This window comes from Podarcis liolepis (genome assembly GCF_965112155.1).
Source record: "Podarcis liolepis genome assembly, chromosome: 6".
NCBI classification, from domain to species: Eukaryota; Metazoa; Chordata; class Lepidosauria; order Squamata; family Lacertidae; genus Podarcis; species Podarcis liolepis.
The window spans coordinates 62,332,358-62,352,159 of record NC_139559.1 but is presented as its reverse complement, the minus strand read 5'-3'; the positions used below and the strand labels follow the sequence as shown (position 1 = coordinate 62,352,159).

The window sequence follows — 19,802 nt, the reverse complement described above, 5'->3', positions numbered from 1 at the left end:
GACTTTAAACGATGTACAGTGGTGCCTCGCAAGACGAAAATAATCTGTTCCGCGAGTCTCTTCGTCTAGCGGTTTTTTCGTCTTGCGAAGCAACCCTATTAGCGGCTTAGCGGATTAGCGCTATCAGCAGTTTAGCGGCTATTAAAGGCTTAGCAGCTATTAGCGGCTTAGAAAAAGGGGGGGAGTGAAAGACTCGCAAGACGTTTTCGTCTTGCGAAGCAAGCCCATAGGGAAATTCGTCTTGCGAAGCGCATTGAAAAACGGAAAACCCTTTCGTCTAGCGGGTTTTTCGTCTTGCGAGGCATTCGTCTTGCGGGGCACCACTGTATAAAAACAGAAGCAATCCAATTAAATGCAAGTAAATTTCATATCCAGAAGAGACCGTTCTTTTAACTAACTGAAGAAAGTGACTTCCTGTATTTTCAGTCTCTTTCATAGTCCAGCCATTTTCCTGTGGCTGAGAACTAGAATTTATGGGTTGTACCCAATGCTGTTCCAGTGGGGTTCCAACTCTCTGGAGCTGACTCTGGGGGCATACAGGGGCTGGAGGGGGAGAGGAAGAGGAAGTTCTGCTGTGCACACAGAATTCCCTTACTTGAACAGCCTCTAATCAACAAAAAGAGCACTCTTTACTCAGCTAGACCTAAACATTGGCGTTTGGAGCCTTGAGGTCTAGCTGAGTAAAGAGTGCTCTTTTTGTTGATTAGAGGCTGTTCAAGTTTGCCATTGATTATGAACTATAAATTTCAAAAGAAAACCCTACTTGCATTACACACCAGTTTCTCAAAGATTGTGCTTGAAGCACTTAAATTCCTGGGTACATCTAAGATCACAACTTAGAAATCTTGATGAAGATCTGAGCTTCATCAATGGCAAATGGACACACTGACCTTCGGCAATTTGGCATTTTTCTCCATTAGCTGGAAGTTAGCACATATGAAGACAACTCTGGATCCATTTAGCATTTGAGAGATGGGCAACTCATGTACTCTCTCTATTTCTGCTGGAGCAACCTGGAACATCAAGTCAGGGATCTGGGTCACCATAAGAGATTGTGTTCATACCATTATGTTTTCCCCAGGAACCAATGAAGCCCAGATATTAAAATGGCATGAGCAGTTCTCCCAGTCTTCCATATTAAGCTTGAGATCATTATCTGATATTTTAACTGTAATAACTGCCTATTTGGCTTAATTGCTCACATTATTCAAATTCTATGACTGGGCCCACATGGGCAGTGACCATTCCTATTGTGCTGCCTGATCATGTGATCCAGAGTAACCTTTTCATTTCTCTCATTGCAAGACTGACCTATTTTTAGGTCTGGCAGCTACATCTAATGCCAAATAATTTCTTCATGGCTTACTTACTAGCAACTTACAGAGAGCAGCACTCAAGGTTTAAGGCACCATCTTTGGTGTGTGACATCACCATCAAATTTATGCTCCACATCTTGTGTACTTGGGGATATAAATCCCCAAATCTCAGTTATTGAAGAAAATGTATTTCAGCCATTCAGATAAAACAAGGGTCCTTGTATGCTATCTAGAAACTCCAAAATATTTGACAGTTCATATTAGTTATTTAAGCACCCTTTAAAAAAAACTGATCAGTCTACACTTAAAAACAGAAAGTAGGGTAATTTCTTAACTCAATTTTATTTTAGAAAACAGCAACATAACCAGCTGATGAAAACAAGAGTGCAACACTGTCTTTTTAGTGTTTGTTAAAAAAATTATAATCATAGTTTTCTGTTGCTAGAGGTCAGTACTCAGAACAAGATGACTCAATGTTCGTTACCTACCTCCTTTTCAACATGTCAAATTTCATTAATTCCAACAGAGAGAGACTATTATCCACACCTAGTTTTAAAGTAAGATTATTATCACCTCTAAATTATGGACAGCATGTTCTGAAGGACCAATTTACTGCAGTCATAATTGTTTTGTTTGGATTTTGTCTGAAGCAGATACAGGATGACAGGTTTGTAATTACAGAGACCAAACTGTATTTCTGATCCTATAAAGATTCCTATCTTTTCGGTGGGGGGAGGGGGAGACTACTGCCTATTCAATAGGTTAGAGAAGAGAGTTCTGTGGGGTTTTGGAGGCCATTCAACTTTAAAAAATAAATGATGGTGGAAAAAAATATGCTTTTAGAAGGAAATGATACTGATCACAAACTCTGACAGACAAACCAAAACAGATGATTAAGGGATAAAAAGCAGAGTCCTAAGAGTGAATTAAGAGAAAAAGCTTTTAGGAAGCAACAAATGGATGAAAGAGATTATCCAGTCACACAGATGTAATTATATCACTTGTCAGCTGGGATCACACTGAAACCATCCAATTTCCTGAGCGATCAGCAGCACCTTAGGATCTGCTAGCAACTTTTAACAAAGAAAACGGGTAGTGTAGTCCAGGTTTCACTTTCATTGAAAATCTAAAATCACCTGCTTTGCACACATGGAAGAAGCAGATTCTGCAGTGATCATGGTTCTCAGAAACTGTGCCTTCATGTAAAATTGCTGAAATTTTTAAAACTAAAGTACATCCAAAGTTATTTCAAACTTTTTTTATATAAACAAACACTTGTTTCTTTAATTCTATTCATAGTTTTAAAGGTTTGAACAATTATAAATTTGCTCAATAGCTCAAATAGGGAAAGTTGTGAATTAGACATAGGTTCCCTGCTGGATAGTAGCTGTTCATTGGGGAGGGGCAACAGCAGGCTGTTTCAGTTAGGACACAGTCTCAAAACAGCACATAATCCTCATTTCATTATGCTAGACGACCAACATGGTGTTGCAATTTAGTACAAAGCTCCCAGATTTGCTTTTTCCCCTCAGTCTGACCCAATTGTTAAGAGGGCAGGTCAACACATTTGGAAACAAAGATCTTACACCTTTGACAAGCCTACATAGTACGACAGGCCCGTTTCATTAGCCAGGCAAGTCATGTGATGCATTGCTATTGCAGGAAACAATGGTCTTATTCCAGTGCCAGGTGAAAATGTTCCTCTTCTTGTAGGCCTTTAGCTAATCAAACAATCTATGGCCTTTCAATGGCTGGACAATGTTCTCAAAGATACCAACATGAGTTTGACCAAACTGCGGGAGGCAGTGGAAGACAGGAGTGCCTGGCGTGCTCTGGTCCATGGGGTCACGAAGAGTCGGACACGACTAAACAACTAAACAACAACAACAAGGTCTTTTAAACTGGGGGGGTATTGCTTTTGTTTGTTACTATGTTGTGCATTTTTCTGCTTTAGATTGCAAACCACCCTGAGATCCTTGGATGAAGGACAGTGGAAACAACAACTACTACTACTACTACTACTACTACTACTACTACTTCATATCTATGGCTTCTCTCTCTCTCTCTCTCTCTCTCTCACACACACACACACACACACACACAATCAGCTTCCATTAGGGAGTCTCCTACTTTGATGTCACAATGGTTAGAGGACTGTATAGATAAATCTCCCCCCTGCCGCCGGAATCAAATCATTAAAAATGAGTATAACATATTTAGTCTCCTTTAGAAATTCCAGTAACTCTTTCGATCTGTCAGAGAAGGTACAATTATACTGCCATTGGTTTTCATTTTCTCCAAACATGATGGGAAAATCTATACTAATTTAAACGTGTTACATTGCTTCTTGACACAAGGTTTAAATTTTTGTGCAGAGCTAAACTGAAAGTGCAAGTAATTCTTTCAGTAGTCTGACAATGAAAGCATAACTCTACCAACGAGATTTTTTAAAAAACATTTACTTGTCAATGAGTTAAAATGCATGTCTAAGAGATAAAATGTATTTTTTTTCAAACTATATAGTTTTTGAGTATTGTGTTATTTATGGACTAGAAATGTGTATGATTAGTGATTTAAATGCTCTCCATTCTAAGAATGCCAAAGGCCAGTGGCTTCAACCCAGAGAACCATGAGGGGAGTATTGTTTTCTCTTTCGTTCTGCAGGAAAAGGACTTTAAAATGTGCCTTTAAAGAACCACTCGAAGGTTGGGATACTGAGGACTCATTTACCCCATTGATACTGTGGATTAGTAGCTCCTCGTATGTGCCTTGATCCACATGACTTCACCTCAATCAGCACCCGCCTCACTTCTTTTCAACAGTAAATTCTAAGGTGCCATTTCATGAGATGACCTGAATTAGGAAAATAATCCAATCCCAAATTATATGTCATTCTGAAACTGGACGCAGTGCAGCAGGCTGTTATGTTGGGCAGTCAAGTCAAAACTTTCCTCCCCCCCTCCTCCTCTTCCCCGCAGCCTCTGCTTCTTGCATTTCTCTCATTTGCTAAATTCATGCACATTTTTTTGCTCCGTTTTGCTCCATCTCTACTTTATTCAAACCTCTGTGTTGTTTAGAACCACTGTTTTCCTCTACTGCTGTACAACCTGCTTTCTCTTTTTCTCCTCACCCTGATTTCATGCAAATCCAGGGCTGCGATACAGGGCTATAATTCCTCCAGTGGGGCTACATGATGACAGCCTTACATTTTCATGTATATAGGAAGGAAGGAAGGAAGAATGGTTTGCTAAAACTAGCTTTGGAATGGGGGGGGGGGGGGGAATGCAGCATTGTTGCATTTGGACCTGAATGTGTAAATGGAAAGTTGCTGGTTATAATAATAAGAATTGCAAATTCCAACATTGTGCACTGGCAATTTCTATCAAGCTGGGTATAAAACATTTGGAGCTTACTCTCCACAGCTTTTAAACCATTACTTTTTCCTGCTATACCCAGACATGCCCCCAAGATTAAGTCTCAATGAGTGCATGCATATTAATAGTCACCATTTCAGGACACTGCACAATTATCACACAGAAATAAGAAAAACTACCTTCGATTTCCAGAATATCCTTTCCTCATTCTGACATGCAAGTTACAGTGAAGGGTGTTGAGTAAAGAGTAACTGGAGTGCCATTTAATAAATTTCAAAAGGAGCATGTAGATGTTCCGGTAACCAAATCCTATTAGTAGCTACAGATATGATGACAGACAAAGCAATTTGTGCCAAGAAGGATAAATTATGAAATAGCATCTATTTTAGGAGGATTTGTTGCTTTTCTCCCACCCACCTTCCAATGTTTATTTAGGGCACTTCCCTACATCAGTTTCCCCACCAATGGCAGCAGCAAATATGCTAAGACTAAAAGCAATTTGCTGGGAACAAGCTGATGGTCATGGTGCCATGGTCACTCACACAAGCTGTAGGTGCTGCCCGTGTAACTAACATGAGGAAACAGGATGTTGCTGTGGGAGATTTCAACAGTAAAACATAACAAATCATGTTTGCTTGTTAGTATATGAAAGGATTAAGGACAACAGAGTTTTAAGTGCTTCAGTAGGCTCAGTTAGGTCACATCCCCTCTTCTCCTGAGAGGAAATAAAGCCTATTTACTGTTTCCTCTCCCCCTCTTTGCTGCAATGACTTTTCTTAGCAGTCCTGGCCAACTCAAGTTCCCTTAGTTTTTTCTCTCCTCCTCTCAACCAACGTTTTGACTTATTTTTCAAACCACGGTACTCTCAGGTTTTCTCTTTCTGTCCCAGTTCCAAAGACGACACAAATGATAGCTTGGAAAGTGTAAGGGTGCCTATAGTAGAGCCTATTTGCTCTTTATCGACCAGGAATTCAGTGCAAAACTGCATAGTAGTGTCTATATCTGTGTCTTGGCAATTTCATGAGGCATGGATCTTTCAATTCATGATGCAGAAGTAAGTTAATTGGCAAAGTAAAGGAAACTGTTGAAATAGCATTGAGTTATTAGAGACTCCCATATGCCAACTTTCAGGTTTCATGAAGGACAGGAATGAAGATGACGCTCTTAAAAAAAAAAAAAGCCAATCACAGAGATAAAGCAATATCCCCCCCAAAAAAACAGTGGCAAATAGCTACCATTCATCACACCACCTACCTGCTATTTCTATTCACCAACAGGAAGTCAATTATTCTTTTATACAGATAACCTCAGCGTTAAACATTCCTGCACTGAAGTGACTCATGAGAACAAATTGCAAAGCTATTTCTGAAAAGAAAGAAAGAAAATGTGGCAATCTATGGCTGGGACTGACAAAACTATAAAAACCTGCAGATGTATCTTATACAAAAAAATAAACCACCATTCCTCCCTGTGAGTGATCTATAGACTTGCTGGGAGTCTTGGCAGGCTAGTTACAGACTGTGTGACACCGTTAATTGAACGGAAAAGGACACTGTATTCCTAGGGGTGGGGAGAGCTGTTTCCTGGAGAACAGCTTCAAGCCTCACTCTGGACACAGCTCTCATTTTCCAGCAAAGCTTCACTGTGTAGGCCTACCTCATGCTGCATCTTTCTGTTCGCAACTTAAACAAGATGGCAGCAGATGAACTGTGACCTTTACAAAATATAACTTCTCCCAAATACGTATAGCGATTAGCAGCTTTAAGTCACGGAACTTAGTTGGGAGTCTTCGGATAGTTCTATCTACTGTTGGCCTCCCTGTCTTCTGCCCTACCAGTCCCATTCAGCACCAAGAAAGCAAAGCTTTTGTTTTTATTTCTTAGTGGAGTGTGGCTGAGAGGAATTTACTACTCCAAAGCTGAACATAGACCCTACCCTGATACTGGGAGCCCGAGATACCTATTGCCAATTGTTGACAGGCATAGTTCTTGGTTCTTTTCCCACTCAGTAGCAATCTGAAGGGGAAAGTATTGACTGTTGTTAATTGTTGTTGTTGTGTTTGCTGCTGCTGCTGTTGCTGTTGTTTATTAAGTTATTAAATCCATATATCTCAGGGTGGTTCAGAACATAAAACTGCAATATAAAAACCACAAAATACACAGTAAAAACAACAACAAACCAATAACCCCCTTTCCCAAAACACATTTAAAAGAGGACCGGATGCCAATCAGCCAAAGGCCTGGTCGAAGTGAACATTTTCGTCTAGCACCTGAAGACCAAAAGCACGCAAAGGGAGCGGAAGGGGAGACAGACCTAAAACTAGATAAAGATGGCATCAAGTTGCCTCCTTGAGGAGAGCATTCCACAAGCAGGAGATCACTGTTCCCATGTTGTCATGAGAACTGTTGTCACTGTTCTCATGTTGTCACTCTCTGAACCTCACCAACAGAGCACATTTTTTGCATGCAGCAGAAGGTTCTAGGTTCAATCTTTTGCATTTCCACTAAAACCAGTAACTCAGGTAGACTCTACGAAGGATATTAACCGAATATCCTGTAAAGCCACAAACAGCACTTAACTAGATGGATGAGTGGTTTGAAACAATATAAAACAGCTTCTTGTATTTGTACAGCTACAGTGTGATCTCTCAGGTCAAAAGACTGGTTACACAAGCCGACTGGTTACTTTTAACAAGCAGATTAAAAAAAAAAAAAAAAAGCACCCCAACTCACTTTGCTTCTAATGGATTTCAAAGCACAAATCATCTACATTTTACAGATAAGGGGAATTAGGGCAGAAAGAGATTAAGGAACTTGCCCAAGGTCACACATCAACAACCCCAACGGGGACTGTGCCAGTGAAGCACTATATAGAGATCAAACTGCCAATACCGGCTTCAGAAATGCTCATTAAAGAATAAATAAATAAATCGGAGGCTATTACCAATAAATAAATAAAAATGCCCACCAGAAATATGCAAATATAAGAACGCATTCAGAAATTATCTCTACCCATCTATCTGTCTATCTGTCTGCTTAGAATACACAACATTCACCGGAAGATATGTAAACCATGTTCAGAAGAGCTGGTTTTCTTCATATTCATTTTTTAACGAAGGGAGAACACTATTTTAAAAAATATTGTATTAGGGAGATGTTGAGCATGCATCCTCAGAACACCTGGGAAGCAATATTTTGTATAATAGTCCTGATCAGTCTACGAGCGGGCAATTGAAAAGTTCTCTGGTTTTCAAAAATTCTATGCATATCCATAGACGATATATATTGTGTTTGATCTGCAAAGGATACCGTTTCCCCCCTCCTCCCAAAAAGGTTTGGCACAGGAATAGCATCCCGATCTCTCACAAATGCTCCTTCATAGCAATAAAGGTCTGGACATGACATCTCTTTTATTCTTGTACTCCATGTGAAACAAGCCAGATGGTAGCTTATAATCAGCAGCATCCTTAAGTGATATAAATATAGGACATTTCTAAAGTTACCTTTGTCTACAAAACTATCAGTTTTGTCTTGCTGCTTCACACTGTTCTTTTGTAGGTGTATTATTTATATGCTTTTGCAGACCTCTGCTCCAATTTCTTCCATTCAATATTCTTAAATAATAATAAAAAAACACCTTTGCATATGAATGGGGCTGTACAGGAAAGCACTTAAGGTCACACTGCAGCAAGGAATGGGAAGTACAGCAATAGGTGCACTGATGAATATGCACACAATGAACTGGGCAAATAATTCTAGAAGCATCAGATAAAAAACAAGGGCTTTGCATTTCCAGTGCTTACCCTTATATCTCCATCAACACTCCAGCATACTCTGCCATTAAGAATCTTTCCCCCACCCTTAACTAAAAGTACCTGACTTGTAAGCCTTCCTCCACAGAAAAAAATATTTCTAACAATGCCCTTTCCTGAACTTGAGTGGGGGAATCCTGATCCCCTCCCAGTGAGGCTGAATGGAGCCACCAACACAGGCCTGTTGTGTATGGTGATGATGCAGAAAGTGAGGGGCAGCCTGAAGCTGGTGCAATGACTGGGCCTCTGCTGTCATTACTTGAAAGCAGCAGGGCCAGCTAGGGATCAAATATATTGTTGGAATGTCCCATTTGGGGTTTTCCCAGTGACTGCCTCGAGTGGCGATCACATGGCCAGCAGCCCTACCCACTCCAACATTCCTCAGGCAGAAGGAGAGCGGCGACAATGGCATCAATCCACAGGCAGTAGTTGGTGTGAGGCTGGGAAGGCCGAGGTGGTAGGATACCCTCCTCAAACCAACACACACACAGAGAGAGAGAGAGAAAGAGAAAGAGAGAGAGAGAGAGAGAGAGAGAGAGAGAGAGAGGCAAGAAAAGAATTTGAATTACAGTGGTACCTCGGGATGCGAATGGGATCCATTCCGGAGCCCTGTTCGCATCCAGAAGCAAATGTAACTAGTGACGGCACGTCTGCGCGCACACGCGTTGCATTTTGCCACTTCTGCGCATGCGCGTGACGTCATTTTGAGCATCTGCGCATGCACGAGTGGCGAAACCCGGAAGTAACGTGCTCCATTACTTCCGGGTTGCCGCGGAGCACAACTCGAACGCACTCAAAATGAAGCATATTCAACCCGAGGTATGACTGTACTCTACAAGGCATATTTTTTTATGGCAGAGGCAAATTTCTGAACCTTCTCTAGCTTTATATCCTTTTTAAGGAAGAGAAGAAAAGATAAATTTTCAAAGACCAAGCATTCAAATAAGCACAAGGACATCCTGTGTGCAGTTACAACTTTTAAAAACAAAATAGAATATATATATATATATATATATATATATATATATATATATATATATATATATATATTAGTTTGACCTACTCCAGGTGGGTAAGCTATCACAGGGAAGGCCTTTTTGGTAGTAGCACCCCAGTTATGGAACAGTCTTCAAAGGAATTCTCGACGGATGCCATCTTTAAGGGATTTTGGCACCCAGTTCAATCAGGTCTTTTAAACAACTTATGTAGTCTGAGTTTCTTTTTTTAAATCTGTGTTTTGACTTTAGAAGGTGCCATGAGTTTTGTTTTTGTTGTATGTGTATTGATTTTATGTCTTACTTTGTATTAAATTATTGGGTTTTTTACTTATTTTAAGTCTCTCAGAGAACTTTACGTTATAGCATGGTGTACAAGCGCTATATATAAACAAATACATTTTACAGGGGCTCCAGGCAACAAGTTAGTTAGTTTATGTCCCAGATTAATCCATCACAGACTCTTTAGTATTTGCAGATAATCTTCTCTTACTCAAGGATCAAGCCTTGAATTACTTTGAGACTTAGGTTGTGGAGGATTTTACTCTCTACTAAAATCCTTTTCAAACAAATTGCCTTCACTTCCATGTACAATATCATGCACCAAGTCCTATTTCAATAAACTATTCCCCATATATAATTATGTAGCTACTACAAAATTAGTACCAGATAGCATATTTTTGTGGCTTATAATTCGGTCATCTTTTTACCTCAGATAAGCCCTAAACCATCTTGACAGCCTACAAAAAATCCCCAACTCTTTGATAGCTGCATGGTCTGGCAACAACTAAATAGTAAACAATCTCCCCAAAACTTAGATTCATGCAACTGTTGTTCAGAGCATTATGATCTTATTATTGAACATCTAGAAAGAACAACAGGAGTTTTGATGCTGACTTCAACAGGAGAGGAGCTGCATATAGTAACATACATGCAAAAAAAAAATAAAATCTGTAAACCCATTAAAAACTTCATAAATGTTTATTTGTTATGTAAATACTTTAAGCAGCAATTACATTTGTAGCTGGCAGGGCTTGAGAAGAAGCTTAATGTTATAAGAACACCTGCGCCCCCAACTGTGTGCTTGCCACGCTCAAATTACTATGAGAGTATGGGTTCTCTGGATATTACAGTGGTATCTCGGGATGCGAATGGGATCCGTTCCAGAGCCCCGTTCACATCTCGAATGGAACGCAAGACGCGACAGCGCGTCTGCACTTGTCGCGTTTCGCCGTTTCCGCACATGCGCATGGTGTCATTTTGAGCGTCTGCGCATGTGTGAGCGGCGAAACCCAGAAGTAACACGCTCCATTACTTCCAGGTTGCCGTGGAGCACAACTCGAACACGCTCAACCCGAAGCGCATTCAACTTGAGGTATGACTGTAGAGGTCTCTAGAACAGTGATGGGGGTGGACATCTGGTTCTCCAGATGTTGCTGGACTGCAATTCCCATCATCCCAGACTACCGGCTATGATGGCTGGGACAGGATAGAGTTGGAGTTCAACATATCTAGAGCAGGGTTTCCCAAACTTAGGTCTCCAACTATTTTTGGATAACAACTCCCATCATCCCTAGCTAGCAGGACCAGTGGTTAGGGATGATGCAAAACCAGCTGGAGACCCAAGTTTGGGAAACTCTGATCAAGAGTGTCGTGAATTCCCCAATCCTGCTCTAGGGTGTTTCCTTATTTGGTGGGGGGGATACACTCTTCAGATTTTATTCGACCCCTGCTACCAACTGATATACATCTTGTTTTTCATATTGCAAGGAATGAAACGCTGCTCAAGAAAGCTAGCTCTTGCAGCTCAGTATAGAATCTTCAATTAATATTTCAGATGCAAAGAAACGTTATCCAGAAACTATCGTGCACAAGCCAACACACGAAATACTTCAGAAAGGGACCAGCATTAAATATGACAAACTTGCATTGCCAATCTATTTGCTTCTTAAGCTCTGGGAGTGGGAGGAGAAATAAAGAATTCTCTGATCTCCCCCCATGAAGTTATGTGAATAGCAGGGCAGGATAAAGACTGCCACATGTGCTATACAATTCAGACCAGGTAAGCTACTCCTACTGGGATTCTAGGAACTTTCAATGTAACATCATGAAAGACTCTTATTAAAATCCTTTCAGACAATAAATCACATCGGTTGGTATTGTATCATCAAAAACCTGCATTTATATCCCATTCTCTAAAGCACAGTGAAAATGTAAAGCTACTCAGAACAGAAAGAGTGAAACCAGACGTGAGTATAAATGTGCTTCCTCTTATGCCTCCCCCCCTCCTGCACCTAAATGGCTATGCACCACTCGACTCAGGTTTGGGATCACCTTTCCCTATTGTTAATCCTCATTAAAATGAGCCAAGGGATATTTATTATTTCTACTGTTTATTAAATTTACATAATGCCCTTTGTCTGAAGATTACAGGGCAGTTCACAACATAAAAATACAAAATGAGAATACATAATATATAATAAAACAAAACACATTTAAAAGGCCCTAGAATGTTTAAATGGCCCAAGGCTTGGTTTTAGAGAAATGGTTTTGCCTGACTCCTAAAGATATGCAATAAAGGCACCAGGTGAGTCTTCCTGGGGAGAGCATTACACAAATAGGGAGCCACCACAGAAAAGGCCTGTTCGCCACACCCTGGACCTCTCCCATAGGAGGCACACAAAGAAGGGCCTCAGGTGATGATTGCAGGGTCTGGGTTGGTTCATATGGGTAAATACAGTCCTTGAGGTCCTGAGCTGTTAAGGCTTTATAAGTCTTGGGGCCAAACTATAAAAGGATCCACACTACCTCGAAAAACTCTGCTGGACAGAGGATATAATGGAGGCAGTTTAGGATATTCCTAAACTGCTTTTGTTAAGAGCCTGTGTTAAATCAGATGCATTAGTCACATCACAGCAATGGACCAGATGGTATGGAAAATACTTAGAATTTAATCAGAGCTGAATGACAGCCATACTAAGCTGTCCTTAGGAACAAAACAGAACAAAAAATGCTTTGAGATATAGAAGCCGCTTTTTAATTTTAAATGTTTAAATGTTTGGAGATACTGGTGTGAACTGGGGATATTCCTTGGTTGTATATCCTCTGGAAGTCTTTCAAGGCAATTGTTAAAAAATATTGCAGCACACAGTTATACATTTAAACAAGGAAACTACATCTAAAAGTAACTTATATTATAGCTGCAACACAAACATAGCAACTCAAGACCTTTTGTTTCTCAAACAGAACAATTTTCTTTAAACTGCTGGATTTTAAAGGTTAGCTTATTGAAAACTACGTATTATTTCTGTTATGGTGAATTAAAAACCTTTAGATGCACAGCACCCTACAGTGAGGCAACAGTGTCAGCTAAATAATCCATAAGTCACAGTAGGACTCATTAAGGAATCACACATCAGAAGAAGCTGGCCCAGGTATTCCTGCCAGAAGCATTCCAAGAAAAGTAGCAGTTCTGCTTACTTAGAGACACAAACCTGAAACACACAAATTAAGTGTTCTGCATATTGACCTTCAAAGTGATACACTCTTTTAAATGCTATTGACTACTTCTGCTCTTCATATATACAATGTGAGTTCATGAAACACATTATCAATTTTTATCCTGGGAAAATGTCAAATTGCTTAAAGGTTGTTTCCAAGAAATGGTCTGAAGGCAGCCAACACTTTTCTAGGGATGAGACGAAGCATCTCTGGTCCTGAAAGCTGCATGGATGATGATCAACTGACTATGGAGCATATATAACCACTCTTTGAAGGAAGAACATGTTAAAAGTGGAATAGATATATATTCTGCACAGCAGGAGCCCATTATATGATTACAGCATTTTAAATTATATCTAAATTACCATTGAGAAAGTGAGATAACCATGATTTGTAAGCCAATACATTATAACAGCCCAACCCAACTTGGTGCTCACCAAATGTATTGGACCAGCTGTACTTCCTGGGGGATGATGGTAATTCAAAACACCTGGAGGGCAGAAGGTTAGGGAAGTCTGGATTATTAGTACAGTAAGCCTGCAATTTGCATGCATTTAGCTTTTGCACATGCGACAAAAATATTAAAAGGGGGCAGGGTTCCAGGGGAAATGACTTTGGGAATCCCATCCGCCATTGAATCCAATGGGTTTTGCTTGTACACAATTTTGGCTTTACCTTTTTATGATCCCCAGAATGTAACCCCCACATAAGTTGTGGACCTACTGTATTAGAGAAAAGTGTGCAACTGGGGTGTTGTGCAAAAGGGCCACTCAGAGAGGTGTTGGGTTTTGTTTTTAAGTTAGTAATTTCTCTTCGTGCCCCAAAGCCATGTTTTCTCACCAGCAATAAAATAAAGCAATCTTTTCATTTTTGGACATTTAGCATCTCCCTCAATTTTGCTTGTCATCTGCAGTACAGATTAGTCACATTCAAAAAAGAATTTCATTTTGCATGAGTAATAGATGTTCAATGAAATCTCTATGTGGCCTTTAACGCATGTTGCACACTCATGCACATATTCCTGTAGGCGGATTTTTGCTGTGTGTGACTACAATAAATCTGTCTGTTTTCTACCAGGAGTAACATGTTAGCATACTAGTCTCTACTGATAAAGGTTCAAATGTGAAAAGTGGCTCATAAATGATGCACCGTCATAAACTATTGTAATATTTTTCATAATGAACATTTTCCACATTCTCTGTGATAATATCGCATAACCATCACCATTCCCTGCTCTGGAAAGCACAGTTGAGGAACATAGGCAGGGAGGATTAAGGCACAATTTTGTGAGCAAGGCTAGATAGCTCATGAAAACCTTAACCACACTGTGCCTTATGCAATCAGCCTCGTCACTTTCATAAGAATTTTAAAGTAACTCTTTTGCATTCCAAAGTGAATGTAAAACAAGCTGGTCTATATTTGTACCAGGTGCAGATGGGCAGAGATAGGTCTTTAGTTTCTGCCTTTGAACATGTAGCATCTCCCTTGGCACAGCCACTAGGAGAAAACCAGAGACTTTTCCTTCCATTTTAAATTAACTGTGGTTAACTCTGGTATAAGGCAGGGATGAGAAAGCCTGTGACCCTCCAGATGGTGTTGGACTACAACTCCCATGATCACTGGCCATGATGGCTACCACTGATGATAATTAGAGATCAACAAAACTGTCAAGGTAAGGAAGTTTCTCATCCCTGGTTTAAGGAAACAAGGCAACGTAAAATTGTGGTTTTCAAGCCTGACTCATTTCCCGAACTCATACTTAAGCTTATCCATGGTTTGTCTGGATTTGGACTTAATAAACTACACTTAATAAAAAATGGACAGGAAAAAACTAAATGTACTAGAAAGGAGGTAGGATCTCCAAGACCAAATAATTTTAGATGGTTTCTTAACCATTTCCATTTCAAAATATCTAATGAAGCCAATTCTGCAGTTTGCCAGAGAATTTGTTCCTGAAAAGTTAGGAATTTTATCCTTGCTTGTATCTCTTTCACATCACCTCTTATCTCAACATCAGCAGTAAATATCATGTGTTTTACCTCCTTATTCAACTCCCATAATCACATTGCCTTAACACTTTATTCTTTAGACCAAGCATCCTCCAACATGTATTGCATTTTCAGTAATTTTAAGAATTATATTAAAAACTGCAACCTATTGCAAAAGAAGCAAGCACATCTGTATTATTGTTTTCAAAGTACTGGATTAAATTTTTTTGTTAGGTTACAATTATCCTAATACAACAGCAAGTCGTTGAAGACGTGTGATCAATTTGTGCTTCATTAAAATATCCATGTCCTTCCAAATAGCCTAGCCACTTTACTATTTTTTTCAAAAAAAAAAAATTCCTGCCTTATCTTGTCAAAAGGCAACCCAAAATGCCTAACGCTATAGAATCACTGGGACAATGAAAGACATAAATCAACAGGGAAACAATATATACAAGAAAAACAGGAAAAGCAAGAGCTACAGCAGCAATTAAAAAACAGCATAAATTAATAACAATATACAGTGGTACCTCAGGTTACATACGCTTCAGGTTACAGACTCCGCTAACCCAGAAATAGTGCTTCAGGTTAAGAACTTTGCTTCAGGATAAGAACAGAAATCGTGCTCCAGCGGCGCGGCGGCAGCAGGAGGCCCCATTAGCTAAAGTGGTGCTTCAGGTTAAGAACAGTTTCAGGTTAAGAACAGACCTCCGGAATGAATTAAGTACTTAACCTGAGGTACCACTGTATAATAATCCAAGCAAACAACCCAAGAGAACTGAAACAACAACAACAAGCAAACAGTTTTAAATTTAACTCAGAGACTTTCTGAAAGAGTTGGGATTTGGCCCAATGTCTGAAACAGTTTAGTGATCATATACTGTAGGTATAGGCCTTTCTGAGGAGGGTATTCCACAAAGTTGGTACCATAATTGAAAATGCCCTGCTTCTCACCTGGAACAAGGTCTCCAATATTAAGATTAAAACCAGTACCTTAAATTGATACTAGAGACAAACAGGTGACCCAACTAAACTGAATATGATTGTACTGATATGCCCCAACTAGTTATGTCAGTAGCATGGTACCAGTGCCCAGACGCTTATTCAAGGGCAGCCTCACATACAGTGTGTTACAGTAGTTGAGTCTGGAGGTAGAATCACAAACTCATAGACTTGTAGAGTTGGAAGGGAGCACAAGGGTCATCTAGTCCAACCCCCTGCATTTGTCCAACGTGGGGCTAGAACCCACAACCCTGAGATTACGAGTCTCATGCTCTACCAACTGAGATGACTAGAGCATGACACGTCTGACTTCTCCAGGAAGGGCATAGAATGTTAAAAGGTCTGCTGATCTTCCAAAAAGTAGCAACACATGAAAAGGCACCCATACACTATAAGCCTGACCTTTCAATTGAAGGGTAGCCCCATGCAGAAATGGGCTGCACATCTCATCCCAATGCAGATGGACCATATGAAAAGAGAATAAATACACAAGCTTAAAGGGGGAAATGATCAGAACCAAGAGAAACTTAATTCACATAGGATGGAATCTGTATCTATGAAGACTTTTCTCCTGGTCCAATGTAGCCTGATTATTAGCATGATATTAATATATTTAATGAAGCAAACACCAGCTTATCTCCTTTGATAAAAATGTTGACAAGCATCGGGGACAGATGCGTACAGGACCCTCCTTCTACTTTTCAGTTTCATGTTGATCTGGTAATAACATCTACTTGAACATGGCATTTTAACCACCAGGAATGGATGGCGGTAGGTTCCTAGCCAGACACAGCCTCACTTTTGCCTTCTGTCAGGGCACACAGGCCTTTTTTAAGTAGGTCCAGGGAGGGAGGGATGGGGTTGCTACAACAATTATTTCAGGCCATTGAGAATTACTTCAAGAACTAGCCCTAGGCTGGCCTCCCTGATGGCAGGCAAATATTCAGAAGCTCCAAGGAGGCGGGATTGATCCAACAAAGTTTTTAATACTTTGGAACCACTAGGTTAGTAAACCAGGTTGGTTTAAAGTTGAAACATCCAGGTTTCTATCAACCTAATGCATTATTTCTCTGTGGGGTGTCTTTAGTCATTCATTCAATTTCAAACTCACATATTGTTTTCTTGGAACCTCTGTAGAATACAGTCTCACAGCCTTTCAAGCACATTTAGAGTTCTAATGGCTGCAAGCTGATACTCACATAAATTGCCATGAACTTAGATAATATACTCCTACTGTTTGACAACTCAGCCTAACCATACAGTGCCCCTGTTCTAGCGCATGCAATGCCAGACCTAACAGTGCTGTAACACTATGCTCACTCAGCAGCTCAATAGCTATGGAAACGAAAAGGTAACATGGCGAGACAGACGGCAGGGAAGAAGCCATGCAATCCGTGAAGTATTAGCTAGGCCATAGATAAAGAGGCAGATTCTCAGTCCTGGCAGGATGTCTTCCCTTCTCAGCGTGTGCACTGCAATACGAAGTTTTTAACCAGTATAGTATTATGCTCCATGGATCAGTTATAACTCAAGGAAAAGATAAAGCAGGGGTGGGGAACCCCTCCTGACTACAACTCTCATCATCCCTGACCATTGACTATGCTTTCTCAGGCTATGGAAGGTCCAACACCATAAAGGCATAGGTTCCCCATGCCTGCTATAAAGGGGATGAAATCCTTACACTATGGCATCTAGAAAGCTTTGTATTTGCCGTACTTTAAAAATCAGGCATTTACATAGTTGCACATTTGTTTTCCTATAGACATAAGCAGGAAAAATATAACTTAAGTATTCACTGAGCCATAAAGCATTGTTTTTACTCTGTTGAATTTAGATTGCTGTTTATTGTGAATTGGTTGTTGCCTTCTTTTTATTTTACGAGAAAATGCTGTTGTCTATAAAGAAGTGAGCATACATCTATGATCTAAAAGACTTTCTTAAATATAGAACTGCCATAAGACATTTCCATTGAGCCATTCACAGCCACAAGAGAGAGAAAATGCAGAGAGACTTTGAGTGATGCTTTCAATAACAAATCCAGCATAGACTGTGCAGAGTACAATTTAAATATTCCGGTTATGCAAACTGAATAGGAGTGGTTCCCAAGGCAGTTCACATGGTTAACAAAACACAAATAATTATGTTCATATAGCTATAGGATAAACTGCAGGGGTCACCAACCTATTTGGGTCAATCAGCACATTTGGAATTTTGAGAGGGTGTTGTGGAAACCCCCTGTCACTTCTCCCTCAGGCAGAAACCATCTGAGTGTGCACGTATAGACACTGCCTCAAAGATGGATCCAGTAGGATTTAAACTGATTCTCTTTAATTTGCACAATTTTACAGGGTCTTAAAAAAAAGCTATCAAATTAATATTCACTTGGTAGAGTGTGCAGTAAAAAAATCACATTTTCCTAGGCATGGATCCTTACGGATCTTCACGGGTTTTTTACATAGGATGTCAGTGAAACCACCAACAAATCACAGAGCATATCCAGGTGGCCTATGATTTGATGGTGGTTTTGCAGGGATCTCATTAACAAAAAAATAAAAATAAAAATTCGAGGTCCCTAAGGATCTGTGCCTTAAAAGGTAAAGGTACCCCTGCCCGTACAGGCCAGTCGTGACCGACTCTGGGGTCGCGTGCTCATCTCGCTTAAGAGGCCGGGAGCCAGCGCTGTCCAAAGACACTTCCGGGTCACGTGGCCAGCGTGACGAAGCTGCTCTGGCGAGCCAGCACCAGCGCAGCACACGGAAACGCCGTTACCTTCCCGCTATAAAGCGGTACCTATTTATCTACTTGCACTTAGGGGTGCTTTTGAACTGCTAGGTGGGCAGGGGCTGGGACCGAACGACGGGAGCTCACCCCGCCGCGGGGATTCGAACCGCCGACCATACGATCAGCAAGTCCTAGGCACTGAGGTTTTACCCACAGCGCCACCCGCGTCCCTATCTGTGCCTTAGATCCATGTTTTTGCACAATGGGAGTGCTGAAAATGCACAAGAGCCATTATTTCTGTCACTGGGGACAGATGTGACCTGTACCTTGATGGCCAATGGTGGGCCTTTCACTCAGTGTGGTGTAGTTGTTAAGAGCCAGTGTGGTGTTGTGGTTAACAGTAGTAGTCTCATAATCTGGTGAACCGGGTTTGCGTCTCCGCTTCTCCACATGCAGCTGCTGGGTGACCTTGGGCTAGTCACACTTCTCTGAAGTCTCTCAGCCCCACTCATCTCACAGAGTGTTTGTTGTGGGGGAGGAAGGGAAAGGTGATTGTTAGCCCCTTTGAGACTCCTTCGGGTAGTGATAAAGTGGGATATCAAATCTAAACTCTTCTTCTTCTTCACTCCCGTCTGACTCTGAAGCTCCTTACTTTCTCTCTTCCCATTTTTCCCTTCCCCATCCCCCAAGATCGCTCCCCTTTCCTTCAACTTTCTGTTCAACCGCTCAAGTTGCCCACCTGAGCCTTGAAAAGTACATAAAGTTGTGAGAGAAAATATTTCTCTTTCAGCTTCCTCATTCAATTCTGTAGTATTTGGGGGGAGGGTAGCTAACCACCTTCACTACATCTCACCTAACGGTACAATGAATTGGGGGGGGGGATGCTCAGAGGCTTTGCCGGAGGGGGGGGGGATGTCCCAAATTGTGCCTTTTTGCCATGTTGACATCCTAAGGATTAAAGGATTATCTAACAGTAAGCGTTATAGAAACACTTTACTGATTTGGATTATCTTAGAAGACTAGCCCTACTATCAGAACTAAAAGAACGCCAGCCTCTCTATAGGCCTGTAAGATCATTTCGATCATGGCATCAC

At 40.7% G+C, this 19,802-nt stretch overlaps 1 protein-coding gene across 3 annotated transcripts in view; it reads right to left on the bottom strand.

The window, feature by feature from the left end:
• The window catches only part of PDE4B (phosphodiesterase 4B), a 266,609-nt gene that overhangs the window by 233,414 nt on the left and 13,393 nt on the right, over positions 1 to 19,802 (bottom strand). The window contains exons 1-2 of one of the 3 annotated variants that reach the window (XM_083510506.1): positions 7,004 to 7,094; positions 891 to 1,013 (exon numbers count right to left, since the gene is read on the bottom strand). The exons of 1 other annotated variant lie outside the window; for it this stretch is intronic. The gene's annotated coding sequence lies outside the window, so the exon portion shown is untranslated. Of the gene's footprint in view, positions 1 to 890; positions 1,014 to 6,346; positions 6,377 to 7,003; positions 7,095 to 19,802 lie in introns of those variants that run through there. One more of the 3 variants, XM_083510507.1, reaches the window with a different exon arrangement.